At 37.7% G+C, this 20585-nt stretch overlaps 1 long non-coding RNA gene across 1 annotated transcript in view; it reads left to right on the top strand.

Annotated features, from left to right (window-relative positions):
* Positions 1-18306, top strand: part of LOC143694222 (uncharacterized) — a 50614-nt gene extending 32308 nt beyond the window's left edge. The window contains exons 2-4 of the long non-coding RNA XR_013182575.1: positions 15045-15156; positions 16940-17073; positions 18028-18306. This is a non-coding gene — a long non-coding RNA (uncharacterized LOC143694222). The remainder of the gene's footprint in view (positions 1-15044; positions 15157-16939; positions 17074-18027) is intronic.
* Positions 18307-20585: the final 2279 nt, after the last annotated feature.

The following is a 20585-nucleotide window of genomic DNA, read 5'->3' on the forward strand; positions in this document are numbered from 1 at the left end:
ATGTTGTTAACTTTTCAAGACTAACAGTCCATTTCAGATTCACTGTAGAGCTGATTAAACGTGTTTGCTGTTGAATAGATGAGATTTACAAATTACATATTGAAGAATGTTGGACTGTTATTTTTCACAGAATGATCTGTGCTTTATGACATTTTGAGGGATTTTATACTTCATAGAAATGTAAGGACTGAAAGTTTTTTATTTATAAAACATGGCTACAAATTCACACCAGTGAGTAGTGGTATACAAATTTTTAAGAAGAGAAATAGGTATGCAATAGGTATGCAATTTTTGGAGTAAATTATTGCTGCATTTTGAGGTGAACTTCAGTGAAAGCTCAGTGGATTATGTTAAGCTGGTTGCACTTTTACCCTTTTCTTTCCTTCGAATCTTTAGCATTTCTGATGTAATAATCTGATAGACCTCTGTTCTTCAGTCCTTACCACTACAGACTCCCTGCTGCAGGTGCTTAAAGGATAAATTAACAGTAGTACAATTCAAGTAACCCCTTCACCCTTGTATCTAAGAATCAGCTGCATGTTCTTGCTTTGCTAAAGGTGTCCATATGGTTACAGCAGGACTGTGGCAATAGCATACAATAATGCCTAGAATTCAGGGAAAGAAACCTTAGGAATATATGTGAAAAGAGGCAAAAAGTCTTTAAGTCAACCCTCAGTCTTAGCTCTGCTCTTTAAAGGTTACAATGAATAACGGAAATGTATAATCTGCAATTTATTAATAAGTTGTCACCCTCATTAGTTAACTACTGTTTAATCAGTATGTGATTAACTGTGTGACCTTAAAAAGATTGTTATTAATACAAAACATTGCATTATGAAACCATTAAGTTATAGGAAAATATTGGTACTTTGAAGACAATCAGAATGTTAAGTGTGATAGTTTTTAGAGATACTATACCAACATTTCCTCTGACTGATTGCATTACATATTGATAGCAAGTATCAGTATGTAGTGCAATCAGTCAGTGGAAAATGAGTGAAATGTGAACTAATGAGAGCTAATTGTCTCATATAATAGCAAGGACACAGAATTCTATCAATTAAATTAGTCTGAGTTGAAACAACTATCAGTGTAATAATGTTGATAATATCAACCAAATTAGATGTAATGAAATAAATGGTATGCTAAAGATCAAGGATACCCATTGGCTTCAACCCCCACCTCCCGCTAACTATGGAGAGAGCCTCATGACTTTGGGCTCAGTTTGCCTCAAGTTCTGCCTAATGCACAGCCTGAAACATGTGGTTCTGTACTCAGGGCACCGGCAGTGGAGACTTTGTTTTAATTATTGCAATTTGCATCTGGAAAATGGGGGAAGCCCTCTGGGAGGTTGAGGCAGTGAACAAATAGCAGTGATATGACACTAAAGACTATTGCTAACTTCAGCACAGCTGTGGGTGAGAGCAGGTGATGTGTTGGGTGACAAGTGCTGGCCTGGGCACACCAGGTGTTGGACCTTTTGTTTTTTCCTTTGGAAAAAACTGCAACTGAAGATCTGTATTGTGTGATCAGTAACAATCTCATAGTGCTCAAACACTGCTTTCTCTCCCCTTGCTTAGTCCTGTTCTTTCCACTTGCTCTTAGGCATGGCTTCCAAACCTGTTCCAAAGTTGTTCAAAAACAACTAAACCACATGGGGACTGAATGATGAGGGTTAGGTTTTCAGAGAGATGCTGAGAATACAGTAGCTCTCATTGAGGCTGACTGGGATCATCAGTCTTTCAGCCCTGATATTAGGAGTTCAAAAGGAACTAGAAGCCTAACATTACCCACTTCTGGGCTTCCAAACTCTGAAATTTCTGCTTTGCTCTGTTTTGCTGTTTCACCTCCTCATTCCCAGTTTTAGTGATTCTGTGATCTAATTCTTGGCACCAAGAGAAGCCCATTAAAAGTCAAGTAAATCCATCAGTCACTCCTGTAACAGGAGTTAAGATTATTAACAATAGGAATTCTCAAAACTAATAGAGAACATTGATCTGGGTTTATGTAATAATGCAGAAAGGCATTTAATTTCATATAATGGTCCTGGTAACCTGAGCAGTCCTGATCTCTCCTCAGTTAACACCCTAGAAGCATAATCTGATAAAATTAAAAAACCCAACCAGGGCCAGAAATTGAATGTTCAATAGACAGTGACATTTTGAAGTTTAAAAAGTGAAAGAACTTGATGTCTAGACCAAGTGTGAGCATTGTGAGCATTGTGAATGATTCATAAGTGAAAATTTTGTGATGCAGTGAAATACTGTCTGTAAAGCCCAGTTTCTGCTCTAAGGCCTTTTTGGACCATGCTGCCATGCAAGAGTTTGAGCTGGTGGGACATGGTAAAATAAGCTCACACATAGACAGCAGATAAGGAACCATAGAAGCAAAGGGGCAGATAAACTCTAAGGCTGGTAAAACAAGAGACAGCAAATTGCATTCAACTTCAGAAGCAGGGAGAAGAAGTAATGATAAAAAGGTCTCTGTGGCCAGACTTGCCACAGGTAATGGTTTGCACTTATGCAGTGTTCACTTTGCCAACCTGTACAGCTACTCACAGTCTAAGACAACAGAAACACAGAAAAAAGTCAGGGCCACACAGCTCATAGGTACCACTAAGGTATTACTACTACTACTTGTGATGTGTGCTGATCTGAAAATGCAGCTCAGGAAAGCATTGCAGAGAGACGGTGCCCCAGCAAAACTGCAAAATCTGGCTAACGGCTTTTGTGCTGATCTTGTGAATATCTGCAGCTTTGTATGGATGTTTAAATTGGCCATTTGTGACTGGATGAAGGGAATTTTTTAATCCATTACAAAGAATGTGGATGTAACAGTGTTACAGCTGAGCCATCTTACTGATATCACTTTCAAAAAAAATCATCTCCTTGTATTGTATGATCATGGGAAGCAAATGCTGAGGATATTGCCATGGTACAGAAAGCTTGTGTCAGAGGAGGGAAAACACCTAAACCATCCACAGTGCTGAAACCACAGAACTGAAAAAACACCATCACCCACTAACTGCTTATTTTATTTATTATTTAGAAAGTGCTTGACACCTCTTATCTCAAAGGTTTAGGGGGATGGCAGATTCAACAGCATGCCACTGAACTCACCACAGGCCTCTGTCATCAGTATCAAACCCCAGTGGGAAGAACAAATGGGAAGGAATGATTCCATTGGACTGGGCACTAAAAAATGTCATTTCAACATGAATATAAAGTTTATTTTGAACCTCCTGTGAAAGAATTTTGAAAGATGGAAGGAGCAGGAGTTTCCAGTGGTGTGGCTGTCTTAACTGATACATTAACAGCATGATACTCTGTACTGCAGTGACAGATGCAATACAGTCAGTTCTGGAGATGAGAATGGGAAATTAACCAGGGACATGAATCATCCTGAATATGTTGGAAAAGACAAGCACATACACTGACATAAGTCCTAAAGATAAATGCTCTTTAGTAGTAGAAATACAGCCAAAGAAAAGGGACTCTTAAAAACTAGCTGAGAACCTTAAACTATGAATTGCAAAACATTCAGAAAAGAAATTAGGGAAACACTAAGGGAGTTATAAAATAGAGAAGGCTAGTCAACATGAAGATGGATGGATTGGTGAGATCACAAAGATATGAGTCAAACTAGAGAATCCTCTGGAAACTGCTACAACATCATCACAGGTCATGCTTGAATATGCAGATATACTTTCTGAAGTTATAATAATCAGTGAGTGAATAAATTTCTTAGCTAATTCTCATAATACATAAGGATGAATGAAATATTTAAATGGTATAAATAATTAAATTGTAAATTTAAATTATAAATTTAAATTTAACAAGTTTAAAATGTATAAGTAAATTGTAGAGTCTTACATGTGACTACCAATGGCTGTTTTGGTGGACTTTTCAGTTGATTTTTTTTTTCTATTTTTCATTTAGCAAGACTATTATCTTACCTGTTTTTTGGATTGCAATTAATTTTATCGCCCTCATCTGTTAATAGACTTTCTTTCATACATACTTCCCCAGCCATAAAAGCCTTTTTAATCCTCCCAAGCCTCTTTTTGCTTCTTCAGGATTTGATGGTAATGCTACACTATGTCCTCAATAATTAGTTATGTTGCCTCAGGAGCAGGTCAGGTAATTAAGCAGAACTTGGAACTCTGGTCTCCGCACTCCGCACTCTGCTCCTGAAGTCAGGGTTGGACTGTGGCTCTGTGCCTCCAGTCTAACCAGTAACTTTGTCTGAAAAACCAGAGGGAAAGGCACTTGGCAGATACGGTGACTGATTTCCCTGCTGATTTGCATGCAGGTCCTGCTCTCCATGCCAAACTTCTTGCTGCACAAGAGAGTAACATGTTGAAGGTAGTGTAATACTTTGCTGTTTCTGTGAGCCTCAGCTTCAACATTTTTTATTTTCTTAGCCTTGAGCTAGATAAGAAAGTCTCAATGCTGTGGTGCCAGCAGACACAAAGGTACTGGCAAAATGTCATGGTCAGGCAGCCTGGGCTGGGCAACAGGCTCACATCTGGTGCATCATCAGTGGAGTAACATCCTTCTACTTTTTGTCTTCACATGTCAACTTTCTCTAATTATGTCTCAATGTTTTAAACTGGTTTGCTAAGGAAATGGCCCTTCTAGGATTTTACTGTGGATGTGTGTGTGTACACATCACTCTGCCTACATTTTAGTTATTTCCTTTCTCCCTTTCTCTTTTTCCCCTCTCCTCTATAATTTTTCAGCCTATTCTTCAAATCCAATCACACAGATATAGAGAATCCAAAGATGTTTTGAACACAGATATTCAGGTAAGAAAAAAATATCCTATGAAATCTCCCTTATTTTGCATCTCTTTATAATCTCAGATACATCAGCAATACTTTACAAAGCTAGTGTGTAGGTTTCTTTTTCACAGGAACTATCTGTGGCACATGCACTAATTCAAACTTAATAGTCACTTTTCCTGAGGGTTCCCTTTTCATCTTAGGTTGTTTGGTTTTTTAAATCAGATACCTTTTTACTTATGTCTTACTGTTCTGTTTTCAGACAGCTTCTGACTGCTGTTTCTTTATTTTTCTCTATGAATTAACATGGTTTCTTGTTCTGAGTAATAAAAGTTTGTAACTCAAGAACCTCTTTAATACACGTGTATTGTGTTTGTTATCCAACAGAGACACAGGAGGTCAGGTTTTCTCCATGATGGCTTTTACAAGCTGGAGAAATAATTATCCTTTCTTGACCCTGTGTGCTTTGTAGTCAGAGCTGTTTTTCTCTCCAGGTTTGCTCAGTGTGTGCCATTCCACATGCTTGGTGGGGCAGGAAGATTGCCATATGTGGCCAGTAGTCTGACCTTGCACAAAATTCACTCTGCTGCACTGTATTGCCACAAAACCCTAAAGCATTGTCCACTCACCTGGTGAAACTTGCAGGGCCAACTAGTGGAATGAATTAATCTGCAGAAGGAAAGAGGAGAAACTAGTTGGATATTTTCTCCATAGTTAATACCAATCAAAAATAATGGTACTGAAATGTGTTAGATTATTTATCAAAATATAGGATAAAATTCTAGATAATCTTTACTTTGCTCTTCCTATTTATTGCCTCTATTCTTCTGTCCTGAGTGCTCTTGTGAAAAACACCAGCAGTTATGACATCTGAACATGATGAATTTAATGACCTAAATATATGCTATTGTCCACAACTGTAAATGCTTTCAAGTAACCTTCACATTTGGTTGCTGCTATGTTTTATCATGTATGTTTGGCTCTTTTTCCCCCTCCCTTTGCTTTTGTATTGCTTTAAAAAGACAACAGAACATGCTGTGCGTTAATGTTTCACTTGTAAAAGGTTATGGATTAAGCTCAGCTGGTTTCTCAGGCTGACACAGGGTTCATGATTAAAGAATGAAAACAAACATGAATTGAAAATGTCACTAACCTTTATCGGGCCCTGAAAATCCCTGAGCCTGCATGACAGGAGGCTTTCCTGTTTTCAACAGGATAAAGAAGATTGAAACAAAACAGCACGGATCTTGGCTATTTACATCTTTTAATGAATGCTCTTCACGTTTGTGTCCCTTTGTCAATCTCCCAGTTTTCAAAGGTTTAGCTGTGAGAAGTGAGGATGGTATCACATACTCTTATAAACCATGGAGTAGACATCTGTCTAGGATGCTTTTCCCTCCAAATTATCCTGAGTGTAAAGGACCACATTTTATACAGACTATGTATGTATAAGGTAGCCAATTATCCAGTCTGAGTGCTCAGCAGCAGAAAAGCTGAATAAAACCATCTCTACATAATGCAATCAATTTTATTTTAATAAAGTAGATCAGAGAAAAAAATCATAAACTCTAGATGATAGTGTAGTTTGAACTTCTAAACTGTTTATTGAAAAAAACCACCAAAACAACCAGACTATTCACTTAAAAAATAATGAGTTCCTTCTCTAAGTTGCTGTGGTAGAACATGCCCTGCATTAGCCAACACCAGCTGGCCAGAGTGGAAACCAAAACTGTCATTGATCAGGGATCCTTTGTTCTGTCAAGAGCACAGATCCAGGTTGAATGCCTCAGATCTGCAAGCTGAAGGAGGCTATTGCATGGTATGGCTGCCCTTCCTTGGTACTGGCTCTTCCATGCATTAGGGAAGAGTCAAGCATCAGGCTTGCCCTTACAGACCCAGGTATTCCCTGCTTCCTTATTACCTCACACTGCTCAGCTGACTTTTTTCAGTCAAATCACTGAAAATGCAAAAGAATTATCAAATGTTTTTTCATCTAAGAAGAACAAAGGCATATGTTTCCCTTAGTTTTAATCTTTTCTAGCTGCATGTTTTAGGAACAGCTGTACCATTGCTTCACTGATTTCATAGGTAACCTGAGAAAATACTTTATGGAGGAAGAACACCAGGGGATCCTGCAGCCAAATCTATTTCCTTCTCCTGATCTATAAATGTCTGGTGGATATGGAAATTTTGCCTCACAAAATCACATTTACCTTTTTCACAAAGTGAAGTGAGGCAATAGAGACCCGTGCTTGGTACATAATTATTTAACATATCCTACTATTTAATGGTGCTACTATGACCTGTAACTGAGATTTAATGAAGTGCTTTGGCAGAGAATTAATATTAGGGGGGAACATAAACCTGCAATTTTTTAGTCCCACTTCATCCAATTATAGCTTGCTTTTACATTACATAATCTATTTTACAGTTTTTAGGTTAGAAGCAAGAGTGAGACCTTACAATATTTAATGAGGTCTGAGGTTTTTTATCTCTAGCTATTTTAGTCTTTTGCAAATACTGAAGGAAGTAATATTTGATAAAATTTCTTATGGATTTGTAATAATTTAGAACCCTAATCCACAGCTTCAAAATCAGCTGAGGACTCAGCTTCTAAAGGTACATGGACATGTGAATTCTATTTATTGAAAGTCATAAACCAAATTAAGTGAGTTAACTGAAAATGAAATAAATAAACCTAGAGTTTTGGTTCCTTAAACAACTGAGCTGAGACTTACCAAGGAGGATTTGCAAGGCAGGATCCAACTTCCAAGTGTCTTGCCACACACTGAATATACATCAATAATCCCACATTCTCTGGATGAAAAATTTAGGGAGCAGGGTGAAGAGTAACTATAATTATCCTTGGGAAGAAATACCAAGGAGCATTAGGGACATGACTAGCAAAAGAGAATCATGCTTTTCCAGTTCCTGAATTGTCTCTCTGCCTCCTGTCCAAAGTCATCTTGGAGAAGAGGAAGAAGTGTCTCTGTAACCTTGTAAATCCATCATTACGAGCGAAGGGTGAGGCGCGTCTCTGATGTGCTTCTGCAGAGCAGGCAGCTTGATGCAGTTTGGTGGTTAAGATGCTTACATGGAATACAGAAATACAGAAATCTAAGGGGGATTTGATCCTTCCTGATCCCAAGGAAACACTTCTGATACTACTACTACTACAACTGGCTAGGACAAGAAGGGTTGGAATGAGGGAATGGCCACATTTCTTTTGAGGTTAGACATCCTCAGGATATATCTGACATGTCAGCTCTTGAGGGTGAGGTAGATGGAACATTCCCTGTTCTGGGAATGTCAGTGCATTTAGATGTGAGATTGACATCAAACTGCTGAGTACTTTCAGGACCTGAGCACTTCTGCTCATTCTTTGTGCAGAAACTCAGTCTCCTAGGAGGTTTCTCTTGTGGAAACTTGCAGAAGTTTTGATGATTTGAATGGTGTATTTTTGATTTGGGTTCTTAAAGTGGTATCAATATCTTGCATACTCCTCTTGAATCTAATTCATGGAGGCAACTTTTTAAATATACATAGTGTGTAAAAGCACATGGAAGCACTTTACTTTTGTAAAAAAGGTGCATGGGTAATTCACTTTATTTTGATACTATTTGTACAGGACATGTACAGATTTTCAGCATAAATGAATCAGAATTAGACTCTTGGGCTCTTCAGTACATCCATCTATCTATCTATCTATCTATCTATCTATCTATCTATCTATCTACCTACCTACCTACCTACCTACCTACCTATCTACCCTAATACATTTTCAGACACTGAATATATATGAAATTAGCCACAAAAGCCCAATGGGCTGAAGTTCCAAAGGCACTTATGCATCTTTGTCCATTTTTTTAATGTCATTTTACTGCTGCATTACCTGCCATGTGGTAACAGGAATGTGAAAAATAAAAGAGAAAGTGATGGCATTCTCATTTTGTTTTCAGCTGTAATAGTTAAAATCATATACTATTTCTTTGGAAAAAAAAAAAGAGAAGAGAACCCCACCGAGCAATGTAACATTGTTTAGTTTAATTTGACAAGCTCTTGAGAGCAGTTTCACTTAATACACGGTGCTATATGTCTTGGCTTAGTCTGGACTGTGGAAGAGTGAAGCACAAACTCAGGCATAACTCAGTGACTTGTTTTCAGTGTAGAAAATGCATGGGCACACCTGATTTATAACCACAGTTAGGCACTAGTGACACTTGGTATGTGAAAATTACTGTTTAGCTTGGTGCCAGTTTCTGCTAAATGTACTTTCCCAATGTACTTTTGTCTTGGTCTGAGCACTTTTGACTGTTCAAGGAGAAAGGTTTCCTTCAGCAGAGAACTGAACCAACTGTTTAAAGGGTGTTTTTTCCCTAATAAAACTTTACAGCACTTTTACATGAATTTAGTGTTTTTGAAAGGCCCTGCACTGACAGCCCAAGAACAGAGGCCCTAAGTTTGTTCACAGTGCAGACAGGGCTGGTAGCAGCACTCCTGCCCTTCTGTACTCACACATGTTCTTCATGGCCCAAACATGATTACCTGTGGTGGATTAAAGACTGATGTTGTCTCTGATGCTCTTCTGTTATTTGAATGCCATCTGAGACTGCCACAGGACTGTGGCCAGATTCTAACTGGGGAGTGGTTTTGTGGTGTGGATGCCTGCACATAACCTTCCTGTACACAAGGTGTACAATAACTTCTACCAGGTATTCTTTTCTTTTAAACCATTTGGATTTGCACCAGTAATCTCCAGTGAGCAAAAAATTTTTCATATAATCCAGCTCTTTAGCTCAGCTGAAGTGTGATGACTAAAACAGTGGAGGAAATGTCCTTACATAATAGAACTAAAATAGAAATGCTTATGTAGGCATCACCAATAGTAACACAAAGTGTAAGGGTAAATTTGTATTAAAATCAGAAGCTGCATGCAGTGTATTCAAAGTCTATAACTCCAGACAGCAAAGATGTTAAAGACAAGGAGCCCTGTCAGGATTGTTGGACTCCACATACACTGAGGTTTTGTGTTTGGCACACACGCCCTCTTGCATTAGCTGGACAGACTGTCCCACTGGAGCCAGCCTGATCTGAGGAGCTGACATCACCCATTTCCTCCCAGATGAGAGGAGGATGGCTGTGTACAGAGAGCAGCCCAATGGTGGCAGTGATGTCAAGGGATGAGGGAAAAAGACATCACCGCCACCATAAGGTGAGGGAGGGTGTGGGGGACCAAGCAGACCCAACACCCTGGGCTCAGCAGAAAAAGAGGCTCAAGCATTTTGGACAGTCTTAGGCAAGAAAATCAGTATAAGGGTAGTTTAGCAAAGACATAGTACCTCTAGGTATAAAAATTAGCACAGCTCTGAGTATCTACAACAACTTTTTATAGATATCTTGAAGGTTTAAGCATTTTTCAATGTGTATGATGCAAATTATGGCTGAGTTTTGTGGACTGCTTTTAGCAAGTTAAGGGAAGGAATTGTGGCGTTTTTGACTTTATTTTGTCTTCTTGTTGAGAATTTTTGAAGTTACATGAATTATGGTCTGTGAAACAGTCATGGTGAGGTAATTAATATTTTCACCGAGGCTTTAAAATACAGGAGGAATGAAACACTTAGGCATGGAAAATGCACTTCTGGTCTGGCATTGGCATTTACTGGAGCTCAGAGGAATACTTTCTAAGGAAAAAAACCCCTAAACCTCCTACTATTTGTGTGAGTAATATAAAGATTACTAACTCTCTTGATGAACTGTCCCATTGTGAACTGAGATTAAATGCCTCACTTCATATTTTCCTGGTGATTCAACTGTGAGGGATTTGACTCTTCATTACTAATTTCCCTTAAAGAATAATTTAAAACTATTAAACCTCAATGAATTTGAGGTTGGATTCAGTACAAATGACTATGTTTAGAATTAAATACAACAATTCAATGATAAAGAACTTATTTTACAACAGTGTTGTATTTTGTGATGATGTTATTTCAATGTATATACAAAAATATGGCTGAATATTTCCCTATTTTCTTCTATGCTCTGCTTGTACTTCTTAAAGACCTACTGGAATCTTGTAATAATCTTTATGTTTAATCAAGTAACAATCTTTATGTTTAATCTAGTAACAATCTTTATGTTTAATTTTGCATATATTGAGAATTGCAAGAAGAAGCATTTGAGGGAATTAATGTGAGTCACCTGTCCACCAAAATTGCTCCTATAAAGCATTCTTCCTAGAGGGCACTGAAATTTCTGTGTGTTTCCAAGCTGCAATTTGTTTTAGACAAGCTTATTTCAATGCATTTCATTCTATGGTTCCCTCCAAATGCTTTGTACACAGTACCTAAATTTGTTTTATCATTTAGAAACTCTTGCTGGCAAGTCATTTCAAGTGATTCTGCTCATGATCCACAGCAGGGTTATAACAGATTGATGTGTGATGGTGTCTTGGATTCCTGGTGAAACAACAACATTGAGGATATCAACCTGCATACACAGAGAGTACTGGGAGGATAATTGTATTTGGTTTAACAACACTAATTTATTGAAGCAGGCTCATTATCTGGCCCATAATTTACAACCTGAGTTTAATGTGTCCCTTTCTCTCTCCTCTCTCTTGCACCATATTTTTCTCCTTCTCATCTCATCGTCCTGCCCTCTTTCTGTCTGTCTCCCTGTGAAATCATGGACAAGTAGCAGAAGCCTGAGCCACCATCTTTGCTACAGTTTGAAAGATGACTTCATGTAAATAACACTCCCTCAGCTCTGCACCATCATCAGTGACTTTTGAGGCCTCTGTGCCATGCATTGTCCTTGGAACAGTGTCACTGAGATGACAGAACTCCCATCAATCTAGGCCACCTAAAAAAAGGGCAGCTCCTCAGTGACTAAGCTCTCACTGTGCTTTGCTCCCCATAAGGGATGGTTAGATGTGTTAGGGCCAGCAAAAACTCCCTGTGCACTACTTACAGTCTCAAAATAGAGCTTATGCTGCATAGAAGTGGCTCCAAAGCCTTATTCTGGCCCCCTGGGCTGGGATGACTGCGGCGCAGCTCCGTGCAATGACTGCATCCTGATGAGGAGTGCTGTCATCTGATGCTAAATGACAAGGCTGCAAACCAAACACAGGAAGGTCTTTGCTGGCTGCAACAGCTGCTCCCACTGCTAATTGATGCTGTGTATCTGTGGCATCATCCCAGTGCTTATTTTAGGCTGTTTCCAGCTGTGAGGGTTTTTGTCTCACAGCTAGTGGTATCTGTGCAGCTGGCAGAGGGAGGTAAAAATAAACACAACTAATTCAGCAAAGCAATGAGAAAAATGTACAGAGAAATGTAAAAATAATATAAACCAAGGTTATTTCAGAGAGACATCTGAGTTTGAGTGGAGAGTGACTGATCTGGCATGGAAAAGGGTTGATCACCTGCCTGTGACTATCAAGAAAAGTGGAAGATTTTAAGGTGAATTTGGGACTTATTAAATTTGTTGGATAACAAAATTTTCCAAAGACCAAGCTCTGATGGCCCTAGTGACAGTTCCTCTACACTGGCCTACACATATGCTTAAACATTTACTGTGAGGGGGGCATTTTGAAGAATGAGAATATATGTATTCATATATTATTTTCATGAACTCCTTGCCTCTTTCCTGAGTAACAGTTAAGCAACTCCTGCTAATTACAGGCCTTTCCCCCCCACCTTTTAATCTGGATAGCTAACCTTAAGAAATAAAATTTATACTTTATACTCAAATAATTTATATTATTTGATATTTATATCAAACTCCCTTATACCCTTTCCCCACCTCTTTTCCAGTACCACCCAAGCTAAAACAACATTAAGGATGGCTGCAAAGAAAATAGCAAACATATGAGACCCATACCACCTGCTGCCCCTACTTGCAAAGTAAGACAAAACCAAGTGATCTGCAGGTTTGTCCCACAGTTGAATATTTAACCTGTTGGAAATCAACCTGTATATAGGCAATTTCAGAGGAAAAATATCAAATTGGATTTTACTAATTCTTTATAATGTTTAGATGTTCTGACTGTTGTAGGAACCTTGGCACTGGAAAATTGTCATGAAAAGAGAAAATCCGATGCACAAAAAGCCTACTCCCTGGGTATTCAGTTTATGTGCTTTTAATTATCTTACCAGCTTGTCAAAACAGCTATAAATATGTGTAACCACTATTATTTTAGACCTCATTAAACATCTGAATGTGTGTAGTTCTGGAAATTTGTCTTGAACTTTAGTGGCAAGAAACATAAATACTTACATGGTTATTCCAAATATAAGTTTCCTGGTTTAAGTTTCAGTTAAATCTAGGGAGTTTTCCTCCTTAAAATAGAATTTGACTGATTTTATTTCAGTGAGTTTTTCCAGAGATATTTGTATTTTTAAAAAATGCTTGTAGTTGTCAATTGTTTTGTGAAAAATGTAGGTCATATGTTTGTTAATGCCAAAACCATTATGTAGTTTCATTAACTTAGGAAATGAATTCTAATTTTCCAGAGGGAAATATATCAACTAGAGTTTTGCCTCAGAGTTATGGATATACCACCACAAGCACTACATTGGTTTCATGGGTGGGGAGCCTGCTCTAGCACTGCCAGATCATAGCCTGAAAATGCTGACCTCTGCTCATTTTAAATATGTAACAAATTTCTCCTTGCCAGAACTTAGGGAACTGGCATTCCCAGGTCAGTCACATTACCTAGAATGCAAATATGTTCTACTTACAGTAGTGAGACATGAACTAACAGAAAGGTAAAATAAATTAACTTTACTTGATTTTATCAAGTAGCTTTACTTGATAATCTTGCTCAGCTATTCTATTTACAATATCATTAAGTGTTTTCTTAATGCATTCTGATCTATTTCATAAGGAGAAATGCTACCTGGAAACACAGAAACAAACATTGCAACAGAAGAGAAGCAAGTTCCTAAAATAATATTTGGTTAATCTGCAATAACAGAGAAGTCCCTACTTGATCTCTTTGTTTCAGGATATCCATTTCCTAAAGTTTCCTGTAAGTTTGGATATCTCCAGTGGTGTAGAGATATACTAATATAGCTATGTGGCAGTGGAATATTATATGAAATCATATCTCTTTATATAAGCAGTTTGTCCAGCATCATCAGATTTATATTGATGCATTTAATATAAACATTCATAATTGATATTGATTAATATATTGATAAGTTTAATTAAAATATTTTAAAGTAGCTATAATTCATTTAAGTTCAATATTCCACCACAGTGGAATAGTATTAAGTAGGAAAGAAATTTGTCACCCTTCACTCAAAGGAACACATTAATGCTCTTCTTTAGGAACAGCTCAATTACAGATATGTGAGTAAATTAGGAGAAGTTTTGTATTTGCTCTTATCTCATATTCAAGCATCTTCAGTATTTTACAAAAACCATCCTTTTTATTTTTACAGAAAAGTATGAGTGAAGCTCATTATAAATGGATTTACACTCCATAAGCCCTGGCTGGTAGTGGGACTTCTTCTCTTGGGGAAAGAGTTCCAGTGGTTAAACTTACAAAGACATCTATTAAAAAACTTGTTCAGACCATTATTTTGAAATGTGTGCATTAAAAAAAAACCTAGACAATGTCCTTCTACCTGTGAACAAAGCTTTCCAGAATATTTTACACAGCCAGAGGATAGATGACATTTGTCCAGTGCTAGAGGAGGTTTTGTCATTAATGCTGCTGAGACCAGGATTTTATTGAGTGAGTTTGCATTTTGCTTTAGGGTGGGGCTGTGGAGTTGATAACTCACATAAGGATGCAGCTCCTGTAAAGGTCTGCAGGCTGCTGTTTTGCAGCCCGTGAGAAACACCAATGCCAGTACAACCAGAAAAGCACCAAAGTGTAATTTACACAATTCCTTTAACTTCTCTTCACTTCTCCAAATTCTGTCTCTGATGAGGCTGCATCTCAGCAGTTCATGCCCAATAACCAAAATAAAACAGGGAGATAACCCCAATTTTTGCCCACAAGCCTGAAGTTGTTGCAGTGGAATGAGTGCTGCTGAAACATTCACTGCTGAAACATTCACTGCTGAAACACCATCCTTAATGCATCCCATCTCAAATAAAATCACTCAGAATGATTTCCATGGATGTCCTACCTAAAGGGACAGTGACCCAGGGAGAAAAAAGCCTGAGAGTTGAGGAGAAGAAAAACTTCCTTGGATAAATAAGAATCAATGATTTTTTAGAATTTTTTTCTATTTTTTTTTTTTTTTTCCAGAGCATCCCATTTCTTTTATCAAGCCACCTAGGTAGATTCTTGAATCCACCTCCTGGAAAGGAGGCATAAACCTGCTGCCTGAGCTGTCTTAAGAGCTTGATCAAGCAGTGAGGTAAGTGCCTTTTACTACATGGAAACTAGAAGGTCAGAAGGGGAAAAAGTACTGACAAGATGGTGATTATGAGCATTAATCATAATAATATCAAGGTCTTATATAGCACTTTTCATCAGGAGATTTTAAAGCACCGTAAAAAAGAAATGAGTCTCATTATGTCCATATTTTAGATCTAAAATGTGACCTCTAGTACGTTAAGGCTTGTTCTTTGAAGGGTAAAAAAAAGACTTCTAGAATCAACAATACTTATTCTTTGTTAAATTTCTAATCAACACAGTGATTTTTTTTTAAATCTACTTTTTCTATGGACGTGTAAAGGAATTTTAATTGCTTTACTTTAACTTGATATAGAACTAATGAATAAATATAATTTTTATCAGGATGCTGCCATCAGCTGATTAAACATTGACATTTGCAGGAAAAATTCAGAAAATTCTGTTAAGACATTTAATGATGTTGCTGGTTACTGCTTCATTTGCTGGGGATTGGTAACTGAATATCTGCATGTTGCAATGCACAGTAAAATGGACCAGCTTAAACACCTCCAGTCAGGAAGCAATGAATTCAGAAAGTCAGCATTTCCTAGGATTCTTAGGACTGCTGCCAGCTTCTGAGCAGTGGCCCCAGGCCACCTTTCCCCTTGGTTTGTGATGCCCTATGATATGGAATATCTCTTTGGTCATTTTGGGTCTGCTGTCCTGGCTGTGTCTTCTCTCAGTTTCTTGTGTCCCCCCAGCTGACTCACTGCTGGGGAGGTGTGAGAAGCTGAGAAGTCCTTGAGTGAGCATAAACACTGCTTAGCAACAGCCAAAACAGTGTGTTATCAATATAATTTTCATACTAAATCCAAAAAACACAGCACTGTACTACTAGCTCCTAGGAAAAAATTAACTCTATCCCATCTGAAACCTGGACAGCAAGGCAAATGGGGCACTGCCATTGTGGTACCTTTTGGTTTGGTTAATAAAATAGCAATACAATAGTTAATAAAATAGGTAAGACTTGCATTACTGAAGAGAGCTGGGGTGTCCTCCAGATGGGCGAGTCAGAAATGACTTAGCTGCAATTCTTACCTTGAAATCTTTTTGTTGCTTAAGTAGCTATGAAAATAAATGCTGAACATTCACGTGAAGTCCTGGAAATTCTGGACTTCAGAGGAAGGTTTGAAGAAAATGCTGATTTCATCAGGAGCACATACCCACAGATTTCATGCTGTTATTCTCCCTCAAGGGCCACAGTTCCATATTCCATGCTGGGAAAGTGTCTCTAAAGAGACATGAATCACAGCCTGTTACATCAGTGTGACAAAAGAGGGATGTCAGATTTCCTGCTTGAATGTCAATGCACAACACTGAGTGCAGCTCCCTGCTTTAACTGCTGAGGGTGGAAACTTACCCTAATGGAGGCTGGCACTTCCCTACTGAGCCCATCCTCTCTGAGCACTCCTTGAAGGATGACAGATATGGCATCTCTTCTCATCTCTTCTCATCTTACCTGTAGCTCACTCTTTTTACTCTCTCTCAGATGGCAAAATGCTCCTTGACCCACCCCTCTGCTATTCCTTCTGCTCTCATGCTTGTCCCTTGGGAAAGTAATTTCTGAGGACAGATGTTGCTTTCTCCTTTTATTACTATTGCACCTCTGCAGAGTCTAATGATACACCACAAGTTACAGTTCATAAGTGGACACATGAAAATATTATAGCTGCATTGTCTCCATGCCATTAACTTAAGCACACCAATATTGACTTTGCCCCCATTTCATTTGTGCTATCCTACAGTGAAACTGTGAGAATTAACAGCTGAGAATATTGAAGAACCACTTTTCCAAGATCCTGGTCATTAGGTCAGAATGTGTCTTAATCAGTTTGGTGTGCCTCCCCTTTTCTTTTCTGATCTGAATGGCCATTACAGGGTAAGTAAGTACTCTGCTTTGTCACTGTCCCAGTACAGCAAATTATGCTCTTGTTATGCATCACATTGCTAATTTTTGTGAATGGATAACACTGATTAAAATCTATTTAGCAAGACACAATTTAAGAATGCAGTAAGCTTATTTTGGAGGGACTTTACTTTTTCTTATCCTGATCACCAGATAAAATATGTTAAAGAATATTAATTCTGCTGTGTAATACTTCGACAAGATGTTGAAATCCTTGCATCTAAGACAAAAGTACAGCTATATTTGCAGCAGTGAAATAAAAATTAACATGGGCTCAGAGTATTTGGTTTCAAGGCCAGGATATTCACCTTATAGACTGATTTTCTGTTTGCTAAACCCATTTAATTACAGATTTAAAATACTGAAGAAATGTGCAGTACATGTGCATCTCAGGTAACTGGGAAAAAATAGTTTAACATTTTCAAATCTGAAAATAAAAGTCAGGTTCTTTCAGACAAGTAGATTTGGAAATCTCCCTCACATTCCCAAGAAATCCTTCCTGGACCTGGTGAAGACATATTTAACTTGGTGATATATAGGCTGAAGATGTTTAAGGAAGTTATTGAAGCAACTGTAACCAATGCCACAACAGGCTCTAAGCAGAAGAGAAAAAAATAAAATTATTAGTACATGTGTTGGAATTTCTGTTAAAAATTACCTTTTAAATGACTGTAATAGCTAGATAAAATTTGGAAAAGAAAACTCCATGAGAAACTCAGTCTGAGTGTCCTGCAGTGTCCAGCAGTTTTCTACTACTTCTCCCTTTATTTGCCAAATATGCAAATTGACAATAAGTGCTATATTTTCTTCCAAAAGTGTTTTTAAAAATTCCTTTTTAAGAAAAAAATCAGAAATAACTATATTTCTTCAAAATGTACTGGTGTACTATAAAGATTTTCTGGTCTTTTTCATTCCTGTTCATTTTAGGGTTCCCCATCCCTCTCAGCAGACAACAGACAGGGAAAATGCCTGATTGATTTTGTAATGTTTGGGAAAACCAGGTAGATTGCTCTTCTGTGTGCTGAAGAAATGCAATGCAAGTTTTCACACCACTAAAATCTCCTTCTGACAGTCAATCTTCTTGTTGAGACTGTGCCTGAGTAACAACCCAGTTAATTCACTCCAGTTGATACTACCAGCATTTTACCTTTCTACATCTTCTCTCCAGTTGTAATCAGCTGCTTTGCAGTCATTTGTTTCAAAGTGAAATTGATGTGACATTTTTTTCTTTATTACCATTTATTTATTTGTCATTGTGTGCTGCCATTCCAAATACCAGCGAAATGCATGCCAGGGCCCCAGAGGTATTTTGGTGGTTCTTCAGAAGAGGAAAGATGATGGTAGGCATTGGAAAATATTTTATTGTAAGCCTTACTAAAAACATCTGCAAACTAAACCAAATAACAGAAGCCTACTGTATTGCACAGCTGACCATATGAATATGGTGAAAATGTGAATAAAATTGTTTTGAAAACTCCAGTTCACAGAAGGAATGTAATGTAGTATAGAAATTCTCAGGGAAAAACTGTAGAGGGTTTCTCCATACTCCAGCTGCACTGAGAAATATTGTGTGGTGAAGGGGTGAAAGCAGAGCAGGCAGCCCAACCATAACAGGGATATTTTGTCACATAAAAACAAAAGCATTACACTGCTATATTTAAAGGGCTTATATGGAGGATCAAGACATCCCATCATTGGTTCTGTGTAAGAATGGAATAGAACCTGAAATAGAAAGCAGTCTTATATGTGGAGGACTTGTCAAGTTTGTTTCTGTGTTATTCAGTCAATTTTTGCTGTCATTCTCCAGCAAAGCTCTTGAATCCATTCAACCTCTAATAGCATGAGAGACTCTTTATTCACTGAGGAGGTGTTGATTAATCAAATTATGCAAGGAGTTGTCTGAATTTTCTTCTTAGAATTCAAATACTCCAATGCAATTATTCTGTGAAAAATTTGCCCATTTTCACTGGCACTGATCACTGCTGTGGCTGATGTGCTCTGATAAAGTCCAGTATTTCTGGGAATACACTTGGGTCTAAAGTACCAGCTTTTCTAATGGTCAATAAGGACTTGAAATCTCATAGTCCTCACACCAAGATTTTTTTGAGAATTATCAGACTATCAGTAGCAGTCTAGGAAAAACGCTAGCCAAAAATGGGGAATTTCCACTCCATAAGCAATTCAGATGTTTTGAAATTTGTTTTTGTATCTAACACTCTAATACTGAACAAAAAATGGCGGTTGTTTCTTTTGGATTAAATATTACTCTATATATGTCCAAAGTTTTCAAGTGTTCTTGCTCTGTATACCTTGACTGGCTGTGCTGCTCACAGAGCTGGGCTTCACTGGACATCTCCAGAGAAATGCATCCCAGCTGGTTGGAAGTCCCCTCCCTCTCTGAAGGGATGCAGGGGCTACAAGCAAGTGCCCATCCTTCCTGTGGAGCACAGTGGTAACTGAGACAGAGCCATAGATGCCTATTTGATGTGAAACACAATGTTTGTTTACGAAGAAACAAAAAAAGAACCTGTATATTTTGACTGGAACCAGCCTGAGCCTCAGAGAAATCCCTTCCAGTGGAAAACTAAGAATGACAACAGGATTGAAGCAATTAGGCTAATTCCAGTTCTGCAAAACAGATGTTTTCAAAGAGAATAGTTCATACAGGGAAAGGTCTGGGCAGATCTTTTCTGCTGTCCTACTGACATGACATATCTAAACTTTTTAAAAGAATGGAATGTTTTCCCCAAAAACTGGTGGGTTTTTTGTTCTATAAAAAGTCCCATAGTCCTGAGAGGTGAAAAGCAACAGAGAACAGTAAAATAGAAACCAAGGAGAATCGGAGATTAAAATTTTATGGTAAGTTTATACACAATGCAGGTATATGCAGAGAACACCCAAATACACCAGAAACAGAATGAATCTCTTCCTTTAAAGTTTAAACTAAAGGCCACAAGAATCCAATTGGACTTTGTCTCAGGCAAAACTGACACTATAGCTCTCTATAATAGTAAGTAATTTGAATGTATGCATACATCTCTCTCTCTCTCTCTCAATATATCTCCAAATACACTAAGTAACATTTAGAAGATGAAAAGAGAGAGAGACTGCAAACATACATATGAAGAGTTTGCCTACTATAGGTGGAATTTAAAGTTATATTTGTTTGACTTGGTAAATGTGATCTTTCTCTTTAAGTTCATCCTTAAATTTTAAAGCATAATTTGTTTTGATTGAATTTCTAATGTTAATTAGTGAGGCTTGCACTGTTAAAGACATCAAGAACATATAATTATGTTCCTTATAATTATACCATAATTGTTTTAGTACGTTAAATGATCTAATAGATTTTTTCCTGTTTCAACAGCAGCATTACTACCATCTCTGTTTTATGAGATAACTGGCAAGCATTCAGTAGGTGCTTTCAAGCATTTCAAGTAAAGTTTTTATGGGTATTCATCTACTAATGAAATATTCATGCATTA

This window comes from Agelaius phoeniceus, chromosome 6, assembly GCF_051311805.1.
Source record: "Agelaius phoeniceus isolate bAgePho1 chromosome 6, bAgePho1.hap1, whole genome shotgun sequence".
NCBI classification, from domain to species: Eukaryota; Metazoa; Chordata; class Aves; order Passeriformes; family Icteridae; genus Agelaius; species Agelaius phoeniceus.